Below are 17,450 nucleotides of genomic sequence, written 5' to 3' on the forward strand. Positions count from 1 at the left end.
AATAGAACAACAATGATCAGACCAGTATATCAGTTAATTTTCAAAACATTTTATTCCACGCAAATTAGCTCAGGTCCTGGAGGGCAAAATGACAAGAGGTTACTCGTACACTATGTATTTAATTAATTGAAAAATGCTCAAATTGCTTTTACAGTTGTTATTAAAAAGTAGAATCAGTGTTGCCAGTGCTCAACCATAATTAGAACCCCGGGGAATTAAATATTTAGCATTAGTAATGTAACAGCACTTAGGACACAAATTTCTATTTTTGTAATGAAAGCAATACAGTGTAAGTGCAAATGGCTGAAACGACAGCTGTGACAAGCAAACCAGCCTGGGATATTTCAATAAGACACCTCGTTGGACAGCAAGTCTTACTGCATTACTCGTTTGTAAGAGTCTAAATCCCAATAGCCAGGCATTACACCCAGTATTTAGATTTCTAATTGCTCACAGGATGAACAGCCAGGCGAATGTCAGCCGTCGGTGTGGGGAGCACGCGGCGTTTTCCCGAATAACACAGCAGAGGTGGGTGCCTTTGGCCGTGCAGGCAGGGCTGGGGCACGTCCCAGGGCAGCCGAGGGGGGAAACGAGGCCTTGTTTGTTTTAAGTTTAATTACATTTTAAGCATAAGTGCTTTCAGTGATACAACATGAAAAGTCGGATATTGGGCTCTAATGAGCTGTAGTGGTAGATGGCTGGAGACCCTGAGGGATTCATTCACTAAATTAACTGGATAACAGTACTTGGTTTGGGCACGGTAGGATGGCTGAGCTGTGCTTAAAATCTCCCTTTCAGAGCTGTCTCTCATTCCTGTTTTCATTCTAAACAGTGTAGTGACTTCCACTAGTCACCTACTACAACTGTTCAGCTTGTCACAAGTATTACATTACCAACTAGTAAGTAATAAAGCATATTTGACTTCATTTCTCTTCTGTTTTGCTGGGGTTTTTCCCCCTGGAATGGCAGGGGAAGGAGGAAAGCTTGAAGGCACTTGTGTATCTTCTAAATAGAAAAAAAGCTGTATTTGGTCAAGGCATGCTTTGGCCTTCTTAAAGCACTGATTTGTTTCCCAGAAATAGGACAATCAGGCAGAGGGATGGAATACTTGTTTTTGAGGATGCTTTTGTTCCAGTTGGCACCTGCTTGCAGGATAGAGTTCGTGTTCGAGCTGAACGCGTAGCAAGGATGTGCTGTCTAGGTGGCACTAGCCCAGGACAGCCTGTTTCTTGGGAGAAGCAAGCAGGGACTGCACAGTGCCACATCCAGCACAGGCAGCAATGCCCCAGCTGCTGCTCTCCTGCTTCGCTGGCACTTTTTTCTGCTGCAGGTCACTCTGCAGAGAAAGTTTATTTTTGCTCCCTCCCTCCAAAAAACCCAGCAAACAAACGATTTTGCATGACACTAAAACTTGGCAAACGGTATCAAAACCTGTAAGAGTGTCTCTGGTTCTGAAATTTTAAGTCTTTTTACTGCCATGTTTCAAATAATCGTTACAGAACAAGGGGCCCCAGGGGTGAAGCTGCGCCAGCAGAGATGCTGGAGCTTCTGCCATCAGCCCTGCCCAGCCCTGAGCCTCTCCCCCGGGGTACACACTCATCCCCAGCACACCTGCCCACAACCTGGGGGTATAAAGCGGTACCTGGCAGCACACCCTGGGCCCCTACCATGGGGGAAGCTTGTGAGGAAAGGGCTTCCCTAGGTTGTTTCAAAAGTACAGTGCTCTTTCTTCAGCCTGGCTTTCAGAAATAATTTTGACCTGTTAGCTGAAGGTTCCTCTCAGTGTCTGGTTTTAGTTGAAGTTGCTTGAACTTTAGTGAAGCACTGATGAACCACCAATGGAGCTGTGTAATGGGGAGTGACCTGGCAGGTACCTGGCTGCAGTCACCAAAACCTGTGTGACTTTTTCAGGTGAGTGCAGAATGATTATGGGCAAGGATAGGGTAATGAAGGCAGACCTCTCTTGTGGATGACGTGCTGGGGTACAGTAATGGTCCCAAGGATCAGGAGCTTCAGTTTTGTGTGTTTCCTGAGCAGGTGAAAAATTCTGAGTAAATTAGCTTTTCTCTAACAGGTTTATGAATTTGGGCTCAAAGTATAGGAAGGAGCATTTTTCTGAGGACAGTGAAACCTTGTGGGGTATCTCTGAGCTTCCCTAGGTGCTTGTATCCCACCTACTTTGATCCAGCTCCCCGGGCTTTTTCCTGGCTACCAGCGACTTGCAATTAGAAACCCTTTGTGCTCTGTGTGTGATGCACAGAATTAAGGTACCCAAGGGTTTGATGTAACTGTGAATTACTGCTGTGTGTAAATAATCCTCATCAGCTCTTACTTTTGTAAATAGAATTGTGGCATTTTCCTGCTCTGCCTCCCTTTGATGCAATTAGAAGAGCTGGGAATAGAGCCGGGGTCCTGCCAGCAGCCCTGACTCGCAGCAGGATGAGCTGCACCTGGACTGAGCTTTCTGTCCTGGCATCTAAAATCTGTGCTGAGCCTCTCCTGTGGATGAGCCAACAGCTGCACTGACATGACAGTAGCACCACTGCTGACTGTTGTGTCAGTGATCTGGGGTCTAAGAAGTCTCTACTCTGGCCTGGGACGAGATTTTTTTTTTTTTTTTAAAGTGTGCATCTGCAAAGCTGCTCTTTCCTAAGGTTGTTGAGGCTTGGGTCTTGTCTGTCATTGCCAGGATCAGTTCCTGTAAGTCCTGCAGCAGTTGGTCTCTCTCTCCCTGAGGATGGGGAAGGAGGGGGGCTGTGGGCTTTAGTTGCCTGGAGATTGGCAGCTGGAAAGGCGTTTCTCCCTTCTGCTGCATTTTTGTTCTTGGGCATCTCTTCTTCCAGTCTCTGTACCCCCTGTGCCCAGTGCTGTAAAGCACACAAAGGGAGTCTCAGACCTTTGCTGGTTTCTTGTCCTTTGAGGATAAAATGACCTTTTTGGCTCCAAAATCCACCAGCATTTCCTCTTCAGAGGCATGTTACAAGCTACGCCATCACTAACTTCTACCTTAGAAAATGGACTAAAAATACAAACTTTAGAGAAGGTTTATCCTGCCAAAGGCCATTAAAGTTACTTCTAAGGCTCTCCGTAGCCTTGACTGCTGCCTGGTGAGTACGACAGTGTGCTCTGAGCTCTCTGGCAGGCAGGAAAGAGGTAGACAGGCAGAGATGAAACAAAAGTTTTCCCTGGGATCTTCTTCTGGTCCAGCTTTGGCCATTCTGACAGCTCCTGATGCCTAAGGCAGGGTTTAGTTTTAGCACATTTCATTACATTTCACCAATTAAGATAATTTTTTCAGGAAATAATGTTCAATGTATGGTTTTTAATATGAACTCAGACTAACCTCTTTAAAGCAGCTGTAAGTCCCAGAGGCAAATGTGTGGTATTGGTCATAGCCAAGATTTTTGAAGACACCTAACTGACCAAACATCCAGCGTTGTACTGATGGATGTTTCTGTTGTTTAAACTAGTGAACCTAGTGTGAAAAATCAGATTTACCTGCAAAAATATCTGGGCACTGCTGCAAGTTTTCCTGTAGCCCTGACTGAATGACTCTCTGATTGCTTGTTGACTTTACCAAGGTTATGTGTTGCCTGGCATTTCTGTGATGCTGTTCCCTTCAGCTCCACAGGTAATGGAGCAGTTCTCTGTTGATGCTATGCTAGGAGAAAGCAAATGACCTGAAATTAAAGTATGGCTGTGTACAGGAGTCCTTCTTGTTGTTTCTCCTTACATTGTTGCTTCTGCTGATACTGATGCTCTTCTTTCAGTTATTGTCTAGCATGAAAAGGAAGTAGCTGGACAAGAGAGTTTTTCTACATTTCTGTTTAAAACTGTGTTGAGGCAGGGTTAACTTCTTTTCTCTGTCCCTTTTAGATATTGCCTCATTTCTTAATGGCATAAACTTCTAAAACTACTCTCAGAAAAAATCTGCTTTGCTTTTTGTGACTTGTTGCTCATATCCCCTGTTGTATTTATATTACTGAAATTATATTGTATACACACACCCCTGCAGTATTTTAGATCTTTGAATATCTCCTAAGGCTTTCATTGAATGTCTTGAAAGTTGTTTGCTTTTTTTTTTTTTTTTTTGATGGGGGGAGGTTTCTTCTTCTTCTTGTGTTGTTTGGGCTTTTTTGTTTGGTTGGTTTTTTCTTTTTAATAATCCCATCCTCAGTTAGTTGCTAGTGGTATTAGAGCCACCCTGCCACTGTAATGTGAACTTTCAAGTCGTCCTCAAGTTTTCTGCAGTCTTTAGGACCCGATTCTGAGGCTGCTGCCAGGTTTCCTGCTAACATCCATGAGCCTGCCAGTGCCGTAGGGATGGGAGCTGTCAGGTGTCCTGCTTGCAGCAATGACCCTACCAGTGCTGTGGCAGTGGCAGCTCATCTAACAGTGCTTGCAGGCTGGGACCCAAGGGCTTTGCTACTGCTTTGTTATAAATATGGAAGCTAGACCCCAAAATAATTCAAAAACTTACATCCAACTGCTCAAAAATCTCTGAAATTGGGTTCCTGCTGCGTTGCGTTGCTGACCTACATGTTCCCAGGCAGTTGGAAAAGTTAAACTCGTGTTACTGACCTGGGCCACATTAAATGAGCGAGGGGCAGGTTTTGGGTCTCAGTTGGGGGGGTGGAAGCAGAGTTCTGAGGCTCTCAGTGTTACACTCCCATTTGTGTGCGTGACGATGAAATGGATTGGTTAATGAGTGCCTAAGCATCTGTTCAGCCTCTGGTAGATGCTTTGCCAAGGTTCGAGTTCCCTGAGGAGGATTAGCCACCTGGTCCGGTTTTCATGATGTAGTGACAAAGGGGACACCCACCTTTCGTTTTACTGTTGAGGATGGCCAAATGCACAGGGTCCCTGGGAGGTCTGCGAGTTTGATGTCTTTTTTGTAATTTAACAATTACTTTTGTAATTGTTACAATTTAGGTTACAGCAGCGCCTGCAACCACTGTGTGTTTTTGTAGGAAGAGTGACATCTACTCACCCTGAGTGTCTCACAGTCTTGCCAAATAGACTTATTTATTTTCCTTTTTCTCAAATGACACACAGCTCTTTTCACACAATTATCTCTCTTGCTGTATAATATGTATAATCAATATACACCATAGGGCAACAAGAAGTGGTGATAAAAAGAGGTTTAAAGAGAAAAATGAGCATTTCATAGTCTGAACTTGCAGTTAGGCTTTCCAAAGTGTCTAGATTTTCCTGCATGGACAGCATTATGACTTGATGAAAGGCCTGCACTAAAAGGCTTAAATTTATGTGTGGTAGTATTGCTTTACGATGAGCTTGATTTACTAGGGGTTTGACCCATCAGACACAATACAGCAAAGGAATGCTTGATAGACAGAAACATTACACATTTGTTGCTGAACTTGGAAAAAGCTGAAATCATGTAACCAGCCTGGTTTAAGGCAATGAAATGGATGAAGTCTTGGCAAACTGCAAGGAGGGCTTGGATGGACTTTTGCATCTGGGTTACCTGCTGAAGCCATGCAGAATCACCTTCTGATGTTGGTTTGTTTTGGGGTTGGGGAAAGGAAGGAGGCGTGGGGATTTTTTAACCCATAGCTTGTTGGATAGGTATAAACCCTGCAGTGAGTTCCATGGAAAAGTGAAGCTGGAGCATCTGGATACATGTGCTGAGCTCTCTGGAGGAGAAAAGTCTGAATTAGGATAAGGTACCTTCAGCTGGGCTGCATTTATAACCCTGATGCTGCAGCACCCTATGCCTCAGGCGCAGCCCATGGACAAGCGCAGGAGAAGCTGCAGGTGCCACCATGAGGGGGGATGGCTGAGACAGGACTGTGCTACAAGAAGAGCTGCACCTCCTTGTCCCTGGCCTTTGTGCAAACACCATGGATGTAGCCTGTTGGCAGGCAGGTGAAAAAGTATGGGAAGGAATTTCAGAGCCCTGTCTGCTGGATTTGGGAGTGGTTTAGGTGCCCATGGGGGAAAAGAGACAATATGATCATTTGGGCTGGTGATCCAGCTTAAGTCTTCAACTTTGAGCAGCTCATGAGTAGTCCTAGAATGGTTTGTGTTGGAAGACACCTCAAAGACCATCTAGTTCTGACTCCCCCTGCCCATGGGCACCTTCTGCATATTTCCTCATATCTAATTTAACCCTGCCCTCTGTCAGTTTGGAGCTATTCCTTCTTGTTCCATCACTCCATGCCCTTGCCTAAAGTCCCTCTCCAGCTCTCATGGGAGCCCGTTTAGGTACTGGAAGATGCTATAAGGTTTCCCCAGAGCTGTCTCTGCTCCAGAGAAGTCACAGCTCTCTCACAGGTCTGCTCCACCCCTCTGCTCATCTTCATGACCCTCATCTGGACTCACTCCAACAAGTCCACATCCTTCTTATGCTGTGGGTCTCGAAGCTGGACACAGTGCTTTGGGTGGGGTCTCATGAGAACACGCAGAGGGAGAGAGAATTTGCTTGAATCCTCCCTTGAGAATTTACTGCACTTAGGTGTCCCCAGTGCCACTAGACCTGTTGCTGCAACCTGCCATTTTTAGACAGCCTGCATGTGAAGGACATGTTTATAGTCTGTGTTGCCAAACCCAATGGTTCCCCTTCCTGGTCTGACTAAAGTTATTTGTAGTCACAGGTTCTGGTTCCACGTTTTATTTGGCTTTATGTAGTCAGTGTTGTTTAGCCAGAGGAAAAGGTGATATTTTCTGGCAGCAGACTGGAGGACCTGCCAGTCAGGCTGGACACCAACAACACAGGATGTTCTGCAATTCTGAGCTTTAGTTTCTGAACTTTCTTGCCGTTTAACAGTGATTTTTTTTTTAAAGTAAAAGAATGATTGACTAGGTAATCAGTGGAATATGACCAAGAATAACATGGCAGAAAATCATTCTAAGTCTCACAGTTGGTCTTATTGCACCATTTCCTCTCCTTTCAGTCCCCAAACAAGACTCACCTCTGCAGGAGCTTGCACGTGGGAGTGCAGGCAATGCATGCTTCTCCAGCAAAGGCTTCCTTTGCTGCAAGGGTCCTTGTGGCTTGGGACTAAGGGGTGTGACAAAACTTGATTAAAAGGTGGTGGAAAATAATGCACAAGGACTGTTTTTAAGTTCAAACAAACAACCAAGTAGCATCATGTAAATTGCTTTCCCTTCTTTTCCTTTCCAGTGAAAACTCTTGTTGGAAAAAGCATCTGAGAAATTCTTTCAGGTTTCTAAAACCTTGTACAAGACCAAACATCTGAAGCCCCAGCCTCTCAGCTGGGTGTAACAGGACCCACACTGCTCTGTGGGGTTTAGTGCTGCAGCTGGGTCCCTGAGATTCTTGAGATCACTTTACTAAGGCTGGTTTTGGCAGATTGTACCAGTCTCCCACTATGTCTTTTACATATTGCAAAACCATTCATTGTTCATTTGATATTCACCAGCATCAGCTCAAACCCACTTTGTGAGTAGTTCTGAATTTCTGCACGTGTTTTAAATATATTGAGTTTGTCAGGAGTGAGAATAAGCAGCACTGGGGAGTTTTTCCTTCTGATTTTGAAACTTTTTTCCACTGGTTTGCTTGCTCTAGCAGATCACAAATAGATTTCTGTGCTTTCAAACTGAAATGTAAGTCTAAAGTGGCCTTTCTTAGGTAATGGATAGTTTAATGAAACTGGATGAATAAAAGCATTTTTAATTAAATATGGCAAGAATAGTAAATAAAAGTTGTGTAGAATAATCTCACTTGGCTATGTGCATGCAGTCACAGAGGCAGCTAACAGATGATATTTTTCACTTAAGGTTATGTGGATTTCCTTTACTTCTTTAGTCAATTCTGTTATTGACCAGTTTGTCCCACCTCACAGTGTGTGAATCCACCTGCTCCTGGTAAGGGCTGGGGTGGGTGTGCTGGGAAAGCTCTTGGGATCCTTGCTGGCTGCCCTGTCTCCATTCCACTGGCTGTGCCTTTTCATCTTTGTACGTGTACAAAGGGGAAAAAAATCCTATCTTGTTAAAGGCTGAGCTTGTCTGCTGGAAAAATGCCCATTTGCAGGTGAGAAATTGTCTGTCTCAGGACAAGGGAACTAATTGTTTGGCCCTGTTTGGCTCTGAGCAATCTGGGCTCTGCTGCTTCCTCTGGGAGATTACGTTGCTCAATACATCAGAGTACCAGGAAGTTGGTTTCTTGCCCTGGGTATTCAATTTAAAATTTTCTTTAATTTAATCTCATTACTGAAGCTGGCGAGAAACACAAAATATTTTTCAGAACAGGGGTTTTCTGTTTTCTCAGGATCCTCTCAGCAGCCTGAAACCCTGCAGGTCTCCAAGGGAATTGTCTGCAGGTGACAGCCAGGTTATAAAGGTTCTGATGGACCTTCTTCCAGTTCCCTACAGAGTCCTCATCAGTTTGGCCTTCAAGAGTCCTGACTGGTTTCTGCAGGGTGTTATAACATGTATGACACATTTACATGTAATTACTTTGACCTTTTTAAGCCTAGTAAAACTTTGTCATGGAAGAAAGCATGTAAAAATGTGAATACTTCTAAAATATGAGTAATTAGGGGGAGATGGGAAATGTATGTGTTAGAGGTTCTGTCTCAAACACCTGGTGACTCAAGCACCAGCCGTCGTGTGACTGAGGTGGAGATGAGGAATGGTCTCACACCAAAGCTCGTGACTTGGAGACAGAATACATGAGTTTTGCTGTGCCTTACACAGATTTATTTGGCGACCCTGTACAAATCACTTAACCTCCTTCTGCCCACAGTCCGTACAAGAAGGATGGTGTTTCCCTATCTCACAGAAGTGCTGGACACTTAATTCATTAGTGCTTATAAAGTGTTCTCAGGTCTTTTAGAGGAAAATGCTGCATGTCCATGAAGACTTAATGTTGATTCATGTGCAGATTCTGAGGTCTGGGCCTTGGCTCCCCAGTGCCAGGATAAAGACTGTGGCTGATGAGTTCATTTTTATCATGAACCTAAATCTTCTCTGTGCTATTCCAGGGCTTGCATAAAAGAAATTCACAAAGAATATTGAAAATAAATATTGAAATGTTTCTATTTTATGATGCATTGTGTCTGTTTACTTTAAAAATATGTATAAAGACTTCCCAATGGCTTTTGAAAGTGTCTTGAGCCCATCTTCTGTGCTCTGTACTGATTTTGAAGGAAATTGAGTGAGATGCTGAGAAAATATGTAATTTTTTTTTCAATCTATGCTTTATCTTCTTATGTTTTCTGGCTAAATTTAGGATTGTTCAGCAATTAAAAAAAAGCATCATAGATATTCAGATAAATGTTACCATATTTGGCATGGTGGGACATGTCATTTTCCATTGGCATCATGTCATAGGCCAGTGTAATATGTCAGAAGTATTTTATTGCACTGGCTTCAGGACGTAAATGAGATGAGACGGGTTGCAAATCAAATTTACCATACCTACCTTTAATATATACTAAACAAGCTAGCAGCATAGATCTGTCTAACACACAGCGTGGTTGCAGCAGCAAAGATCTGGCCTCAAATGGTGCGGCAGGTTATGAGGGACAGGCATTTTAAGAGTTACCTCTTCCTGTGTGCCTTGCAATATCCTTTATTATCTACAATTAGAATTCTGTTTCAGTTCAGAGAGAAGTGCTGAAAGAGGCAGCCTGATGCAGATTTGGACAAGACAGGGCAGAGCTAGAAGTGCATTTGATAACAGTCCCTTGTTGCCTTTTGCTTTGTTAGGGCTGTAACTTCTCCTCTTCAGCCACACAAAGTGTGGCAGACCTTCCCTCTTCCAATCTCTTGGCTTCAGTCCATGTTTCTAGGAGGAACTCCTCATGTCTACCAGTAATGCCTTGGAAGAGAATAGGTTTCAACCATTATCAGATTAATTTGAAACCTTGAAAGTAAAAATGAAGAGCCGTTAGCTTCCTGTGGAGATCAATATCTGCTCACTGGAAGTCAAGGTGCACAGGGAAAAGTGCCCTCTGCTTCAAACACTGAATTGCTGCTGTTTGCTGCAGAGTGAGCTTGGGTAATTCTATGTAAAGACATCATTCAGTCGTACTTATTTGGAAGACTTGCTGTTAAGGAATAGCAATAAAGCCAAAATAATTCATCCCACAATTAAATATATTAACATTTATTTCAGCAACCCAGTTTAATCTTAATTTACAGTAAAGCTTCATATCTAATTATGATAATTAAGTAATTTGGTAATTGTAGGTTGAAATACGTTTGTAATAGAAATGTTATAAACTTCTTTGGGTGGCTGTGATTGTTATAATATTTCTTTTGGGGTGGAAAAGGAGAGGCATATCGCTTGTGGAAAGGTGAAATACATGGATTATTCTCTATAGAAATTCTGAGCTCAAGCCAGAGACAACTATACAAATGCTATCTATACCTTGAAAATATTAATTTCTAAACATTGAGGTGTGATTCTTTAAAATAAAAAAAAAAAATCTGTCCTGAAAAATATGATAATTTGGGACTCTTGTGTTTGCAGCATTCAGAAGAGGAAAAATTACACAGAACACTGAGAAATGTTAGATTGGGTAGAAAGGGATAAGGTAGAGGAGGGAGAGAGGGAAGGGGTCAAAAGGAAGGTGATTACATGGCCACTAGGAAAATATGTTCTCAGGGTACAAATTTTGCTATCCTGGCACAGCTGCTGAAGCTGGGAAGGATGTTTTTACAGGAGATGACTGCACAGCCTTCCTTAAACTTGGCCTTGGGCTTCCATTGTAATGCAATCCCATGGATATGGAAATCTCACAGTAGTGCTACTGTCTTGAGCATAAAATCTAAGACAATGATGCTATGAACAAGCAGATAAAAGGGACACAATTTATTTGCTGCTTGCTTCAAGAGGGAGAATTTCAGCCTCTGGTTAGCACACAAGGGCTGCTGGTAGCTGCCTGGCTGCAGTGAGTTCCCCTCCATCTCTTACACAGTGAATGCTGGTGACGGGGATCTTAGCAGTTTGTCACTGCAGGAAAGCTTTGACACATCCTTTTTTTTTCTTTTCCTTAATAAAATAGATATTATGTGCTATTCTACCTTTGCTAGATTTTCACAAGCATGTGTCCATGCAAACTGTAAGTTGATAAAGTTCTCTCAGCATTTCAGCAGGTTGTGTCTCTAAAGTAGTCAACTACGTGGTTGGCAAACCCACAACAGAGGAAGGTGCTAAGACCCACTTCTGTCAGGGGAGGGAGGGTGTGGGTGTGTGCCCCAGGATGGGCTCTCAGCTGTGGGACAGTGCAGGGAGGGGTAGTCAAAGGAGGGCAGAGCTCACCTGGGGGTAGGACAGAGGTGTATAAGAGAGGAGGGAAGGAGAGGTGCCTGTGGCAAGGCTCTGAAGTTGAACACAGGGCTGCGGTGAAAGGGGAAACAGGGCGTGTTTGATTCCCTTGAGAAAATGCCTTTTTTTTTTTTTAATGTTTCTTTTGTTTGACAAGTCAGGTCATGTATGCTGATGCTCGGGTGTAAGAAGCTTGTCTGCTTGTGTTGATCTTGGAAGCATCAGACCTTTGAGAGCGGAGGCAAACTGCGTCTTGACTGGAAAAATGGAACCCTGTTTTCATTTTTACCCTGTTTCTCCATTGTTTTTTCCCTTCCCCAAATAAGTGTCTCCTCCTTATTCTTGTCTCACTCCACTGTGCACAGTCAGACACTGGGGTTTAGGATATCTGGTTAAAAGCAAAAGTGGTTTTAGTTTATTTATTTTTGGTAAGCATGATGTGTTGAGAAATGGAAAGCATAAATAGAAATGTCCAGACCTGCACCACTTCTTCTTTATCCCAGTGTTACCAACAATAGGGAAATAACTATTTTGGGAGGCATAAGAGAATGAAAACCCCTTCAGCTGCTCCCCAGGCCACAGTCTCACCCATGCGCTGTCTGCCTCATCCCATTCAGACAGGGTTCCTTAGTCATTTGGATGGGACAGGGAGAAAGGCTTCGTCTTTTCTAATTAGGTTCAGTATTAGAAAAAGGTTCTTTTCCCAGAGGTCAGTCAGCACTGGAACAGGCTCCCCAGGGAAGTGGTCACAGCCCCAAGCCTGACAGAGTTAAAGAAAAGTTTGTACAGTGATCTCAGTCACATGGTGTGACTCTTGGGGTTGGTCCTGTGCAGGGCCAGGAGTGGGACTCAATGATCTTTGTGGGTCCCTTCCAACTCAGCATATTCTGTGATGCTGTAATTAGTCAGTGGACTCCCTTCTATTAATAGTTTTTGCTCAACCACTTTTCCTTCAACATTAATGCTACATTTAATATAATGTTGTTTGTTTTCTGTGAAGTAGTCATGTGGCACCAGTGGAACTCGGACACCACCCGCTGTCTGAGGGCAAGCGTCAGGATCTGCCCCTCTGGCTGCCTTGCTGGGGAAGCAAAGCAGCTGCAGATGAGGATCTATGCAGCAGAGAAGCCAGGGGCAAGGCCATGTGCTTGGTTTTAAAGTGAGGTGCTGTGTGGCACCGTTGTTTCTCATCAGGCTACAGGATGGTTAGTCAGGATTGAGAATGACCTCCCAACACAGTCTCTTGGAAGCAGTGACATGGAAACCCTGGCAGCAATCTGTTATGGGTGAGGGCCTGGGAATGGTATGAATAGCAGTACAAGAAGATGCTCAATGCAAAATGTAATCAGCTTAGATGGATTTGTTACTGGAGAGAGCAGGAAAAGATAGGTCTTTGCAAGGTTTTATTTGTTCTTGGGTATGAGTGGGCATTAAACTTCCAAGATCCTCCTTTTTGTTTGACTTCAGCTTGAATGTTTGGCTCCATTTGTTTTTGAGTAACTAGAATGTTTTGAAGCTTAGAGTGGATAGAGAGAGATAGACTACAGCTGGTAATGATAGTAGAGCCTTTTATGCTGTCAATTTAACAGTTGTAAAACAATTAGGGAGAATTATGTTAATAGCAGGCTTTGTTCACACTTTCCTTGCCCAATTCTCCTTTTTTTTTTTTTTTTTTTTTTTTTTTTTGTGATGTGCCTTTCCTACCATGCTCTGAGAGCACGTAAACAGTGGAGCTCTGTGTGTTTGTATTGTGTATGGTCAGTGTTATCCATTAAACCATGGCTGGATGTAGATCTTCTAAAATTTTCACAAATCGATTTTCCAGTGCTTTGGCTATTGCATTTTAATGTGGCTGCTCCTAAACAAACAAAATCATGTTTTCAGGAAGCTAAGACAGGATAAGAAGTGATTTGTATGGGAAGTGGTGGCTGATTTGCTCAGACTGCTGCAGCTGTTTCCTTCTGTGATACGAACAAAACCCCTTCAAATCAATCGGATCCATGTTGGCTGAGCTCTGCTACCCACGCAGAGGGGCAGCCGAGCCTGTCCCTGCTCTGGTGGGAAAGCAGTTGTGCCAAGGCAGGCTGACCCACGCTGAGATGCTGCTTTGTCTTGCTTGGCTCCTCCCAGTTCTAGACTATGGATTAGTGCTCTCCTTTAGTACTGAGACTAATCTGGATGATGTCTCCCTTGCAGATAATGCAGCCCACGTGAAGGGCATCTCTTGCTGCTCTCCCATACCACATCAGAGTGTGGTTTGCTTTCACTTCTCTCCTTTCCCACACCCAAGGTTCCTTCAGCCTTGGCACCTTCTTCCCTGCCCAGACAGCCTCACCTGTGCTCAAGACTCTTCCTGCTATTGATGACATGGAAAGGGCTTAGTGCTATACAAGAACAGTGATCTGAAATGAAGTAAATATCTTTCTATCTTTTCCAGTCAAAAACCAAAATTATTACACTGAAATCAAGAGCATCATAAATTAGTTTTTTCACCTGGGTCCCAAGGGAGGGAATAGATATGAAAATCTTCATGCTTATTCTTCCCTCCCCCCAAAATAACATGTACATGTAGATGATCCTTTAAGAAAGGCCTCCCAAACTCCATTTACTTTGACAGCTGTCACTTGGCACTTGTAGCTGTCATGGCAGCGTGTAGTTTTTCATGAATTACTAGCACTGGTGGTTTTTTCTCTTTATCTGCCATCAGCCCATCAGCTGGGCCTTTCATAATGGCTTCTGGCACCTCGTTGGGGAGATCGGTGCCATTGAATCACCCCCGCAGCTCCCCCGCCTCGCTGGGCAACCCTGTTTACTGATGTGCCTTTTCCTGTAAATATTACAAGCAGTACTCATGGAAGCGATGTGTGGGAATGGAATGGCTTCACCTTGTAACAGTTAGCTGGGGTGGCAGCTCTGCCTTGACTGATAATCCACGAGCCCTTGTGTTCCAGTTACTTCACTAAATAACATGTAGACATCCTACTCTGAAGGCTTGTATATGATAGTTAATTAGACAACATTTAATTTGGCTTAACATTTGTGTCAGTTTTGTGGAAGTGAGCCTCCATAATTAGGGAATACAGATCAGATTTCTGTCAGACTTATAACCTCTCACTCTAATTTAATGCTCGCTCCTCTGGTGCCGTGTCACACTGGGTGTGCAGGATTACCCCTCCCCACCCCATCTTTTCTGCTTGACTAGTAAGAAAGTTGCCCATTTAACACAACTGACAGCAAATGGGATTGTTCATGGAGATGTAAGGGCAGGAACTGAGCTGGACCTGTTTCTGAGAAGTTGAGCTGGTCCTGCAATTTTTCTGTTGGTTTTCTGAAACTGTTGGAAGTGTTTGGTCATCTGAAGCATTCTCAGGAAATACTGAATAGAGTATCTGAGTTCAATCTGTGGGTCAAGATATGATGTAATTGCAAGTTGTACCATGAAAATATGTAATAGTAACTCAGTGGTACCCGGTGTTCAGATTTTAATCAACACAGCTGCTTTCTGCCCAGTTACCTCGATGCTGTGCAGCACATATAAAGGAGTGAACATATATACCTTCTGAATTTACTGTTATGAAAGGTTACTTCTTACATTGTGGTGGTGGTTCTTCAGGATGATTTTTGTGGGCAGAAACCATTTACTGTGGTTTCCAAAGACCTGAACTTTCCCCAAATGCAGATATCAATTTTGGTCTCTAAGTGAGCAGTGATCATCATGGCTTCACTGGGGTGTAAATGGCTGGTGTAAATCTGCTACACAGATTTATTAAGTGAAACTTGAGACTTATATGTGGTCATTCTTGTCTTATCTGTAAATCCTTGAGACCGTGCTTTGCATGGAAATCAACATTATGTCATTTTAGTCACAGAACATTTCCCTTTTGTAGTAAATTATGTCATGTGTCATTTGGAAAGTGATACTCTGCCAATTTTTTTTTTGGGGGGGGGGTGAGTACTGGCTGGGAAGTAATGTCACTTCATATTTTTATTCAGAGACCAGAGTCAAAACAATTAGAATAATAATTTTAAATGAAATAATTTGTCTTTATAGTGCAATGTTGTCTAGCAGGATTGCATAGCACACATCTGTGGATAGCATGAAAAGAAAGGATTGTATATTCTCACATGTCCAGCAATAAATGCTTGCAGCCTGAAGAGATGTGCTCTGCATGCTCTAGATGACAATCCTTCCAATGCTGAAACTTGGAATTAAGTGGGAGATGGAATATCACATATGTGGGAAAGGAAGGAGTTCAACAACACTGCCCTGAGCTTAAGTTACTTGGATGTGTAATGTGTTGTATTTTGTATATAAACACATTACTAATAAGAGGAGTTTAACTGCAGTGCCAGTACTGCTCTGGCATCCCTCCTGGAGAGTCATACTCAGTTCCCTGATGGGTTCCAGAGCTGCAGAGCTCAGTGTGCTGCTGGGAGCAGTAGCCAGAACCAGGTGTTTGGGAGCGGGGAGAAAACCCCACAGTGCTCCGACTTGGGGGTGGAGTCTGAGTCTTGTGGTAGCAGTGAGTGCGTTCAAAAAACACTCTTCCTCTTGCTGAGACTTGCTTGTTTATTTGATGCAGAATGTGTGCAGGTGTCTTTTTTGTGTGCATGAAGGATTTCTCTGTGGAAATAGAAGAATGTTGCTGTAATAATATTTGTTTTGCAGAATCCTTCCCTGAGAAAGATACTGTGCTGGCTTTAAAATGTTACAGTCTCTGGCATCATACATGCTTAGGGTCCCTAATGTATCAAATACAGTTCAGGGCAAAGCTAAGGAAGTCAGTGTCCTATTGAAAGAGCCTTCAAAATTCAGCAGGGAACAAAGTTTGTCATGGTGAGACACCAGACCTTTGAAGAGGCTCAGGTAACCTCTCACAGTGTGCATGGTGCCAACAAAGGGGCCCTGTCAGCCTTTGTAGAGGGCGTTGAGACCTCAGTCAGCATTGACTTTTCAGAAGATGAGGAGTGTGTTGGTGAAGTGCTAGACTGTGGTTCTTCGGATCTGTTGGTTCATGGAGGAACAGAAGAAGCTCGGCATGAAGATGAAAAGGTGACAGCAGCAGCAGTATCCTGGAGGTTGTGATCACACAGGCAGATGAGGTGGTGATAGACAATACTTCATATAAAATTCCCTTTTATCTTACCTGATTTGTATTCTTGGCTGTGGTCAGAAATACAGCTTGTTGTTTCTAATTAATTCTTTAATTTTCATTTATTTGTATTTTGAATTTAGAAAAATTCTATTTCATGTTGGAAACGTTCTCCCTCTAACCCAAAATGCATTAAAAAGGCTATTTGTTTAATCAGCAGGATTTTTAAATCTTATTATATGCTGCTCAAAAATGAATATTTCTTTGTATTGTACAGTACACATTTACATAAATTAGTGTTATCCTTGGTAATTTTGCAACCCATAATTTATACGCTTTTTAGTTTTATCATAAAATAAAATCTTGCCTCTAATATTCTGGGAACATTTTTAGCATCATAGCAAATTACCTTGGGAGGAACTATTACACAGTCAGTGAACTATCCTACTTGAGTTTAAAAAAAAAAAAAGAGGAACTTAAATGTGTATCAAATGCTCAGCTTTCACTACTCTCATTTTCGCAGGCTTTTGAAAACTGCAAATTGGTAAAAATTCTAGTAAAATTCATCTGGAGCATAAAATATTTGCAACATTTTTGGTTGCTTGAAAAAGATTCAAGATTCATGGCCTGATTCAATTATTTTTTAAGTGTTAAGATAAGTTTCCTCCTCCTACCAGGTTTCTTTGTTTATATATTTTTTTCTACAGAGGGTTCATTTTGAATATTGCATTCAGAAATGTTGACAAAACATTTGTCAAGGATTTCTTTGAAATAATTTTGCGAGTACCTAATCTTGCAAGGTACTGATAAATGGAGCTCTTGATTCTGGGACAATGGAGGCCCAAACCCCAAATGAATTGCATAAGCTCTCCATTTCATCACCATAAACTTGAAATATAAAAAGGCTATGAAAACATTTGCTATACCTCCCTTGGGTTAACTTTCCCTTCTTTTCTCTGTGATTTCATCTTTGAGTAGCTTTGCTGTTATTGACCAATTCTCTGTACCTTGTAGGGGTTGCTAAATTCCTCATCCTGTACTACTTTTGCTCTTTGCGTGCGCTGATAGCTGCAGGTTAGGATCAGGGTATGTGGAGC

The 17,450-nt window shown here is 42.8% G+C and overlaps 1 long non-coding RNA gene across 4 annotated transcripts in view; it reads left to right on the plus strand.

The window, feature by feature from the left end:
* Positions 1 to 16,822, plus strand: part of LOC108448343 — a 36,377-nt gene extending 19,555 nt beyond the window's left edge. For 2 of the 4 annotated variants that reach the window (XR_001864208.1, XR_001864207.1), the window contains one exon: positions 16,077 to 16,822. This is a non-coding gene — a long non-coding RNA (uncharacterized LOC108448343). The remainder of the gene's footprint in view (positions 1 to 16,076) is intronic. The other 2 variants (XR_001864209.1, XR_001864210.1) reach the window with 1 other exon arrangement.
* The last annotated feature ends 628 nt before the right edge of the window (positions 16,823 to 17,450 follow it).

The sequence above is a fragment of the Corvus brachyrhynchos genome, unplaced genomic scaffold, assembly GCF_000691975.1.
Source record: "Corvus brachyrhynchos isolate BGI_N302 unplaced genomic scaffold, ASM69197v1 scaffold26, whole genome shotgun sequence".
In the NCBI taxonomy this organism is placed as follows: Eukaryota; Metazoa; Chordata; class Aves; order Passeriformes; family Corvidae; genus Corvus; species Corvus brachyrhynchos.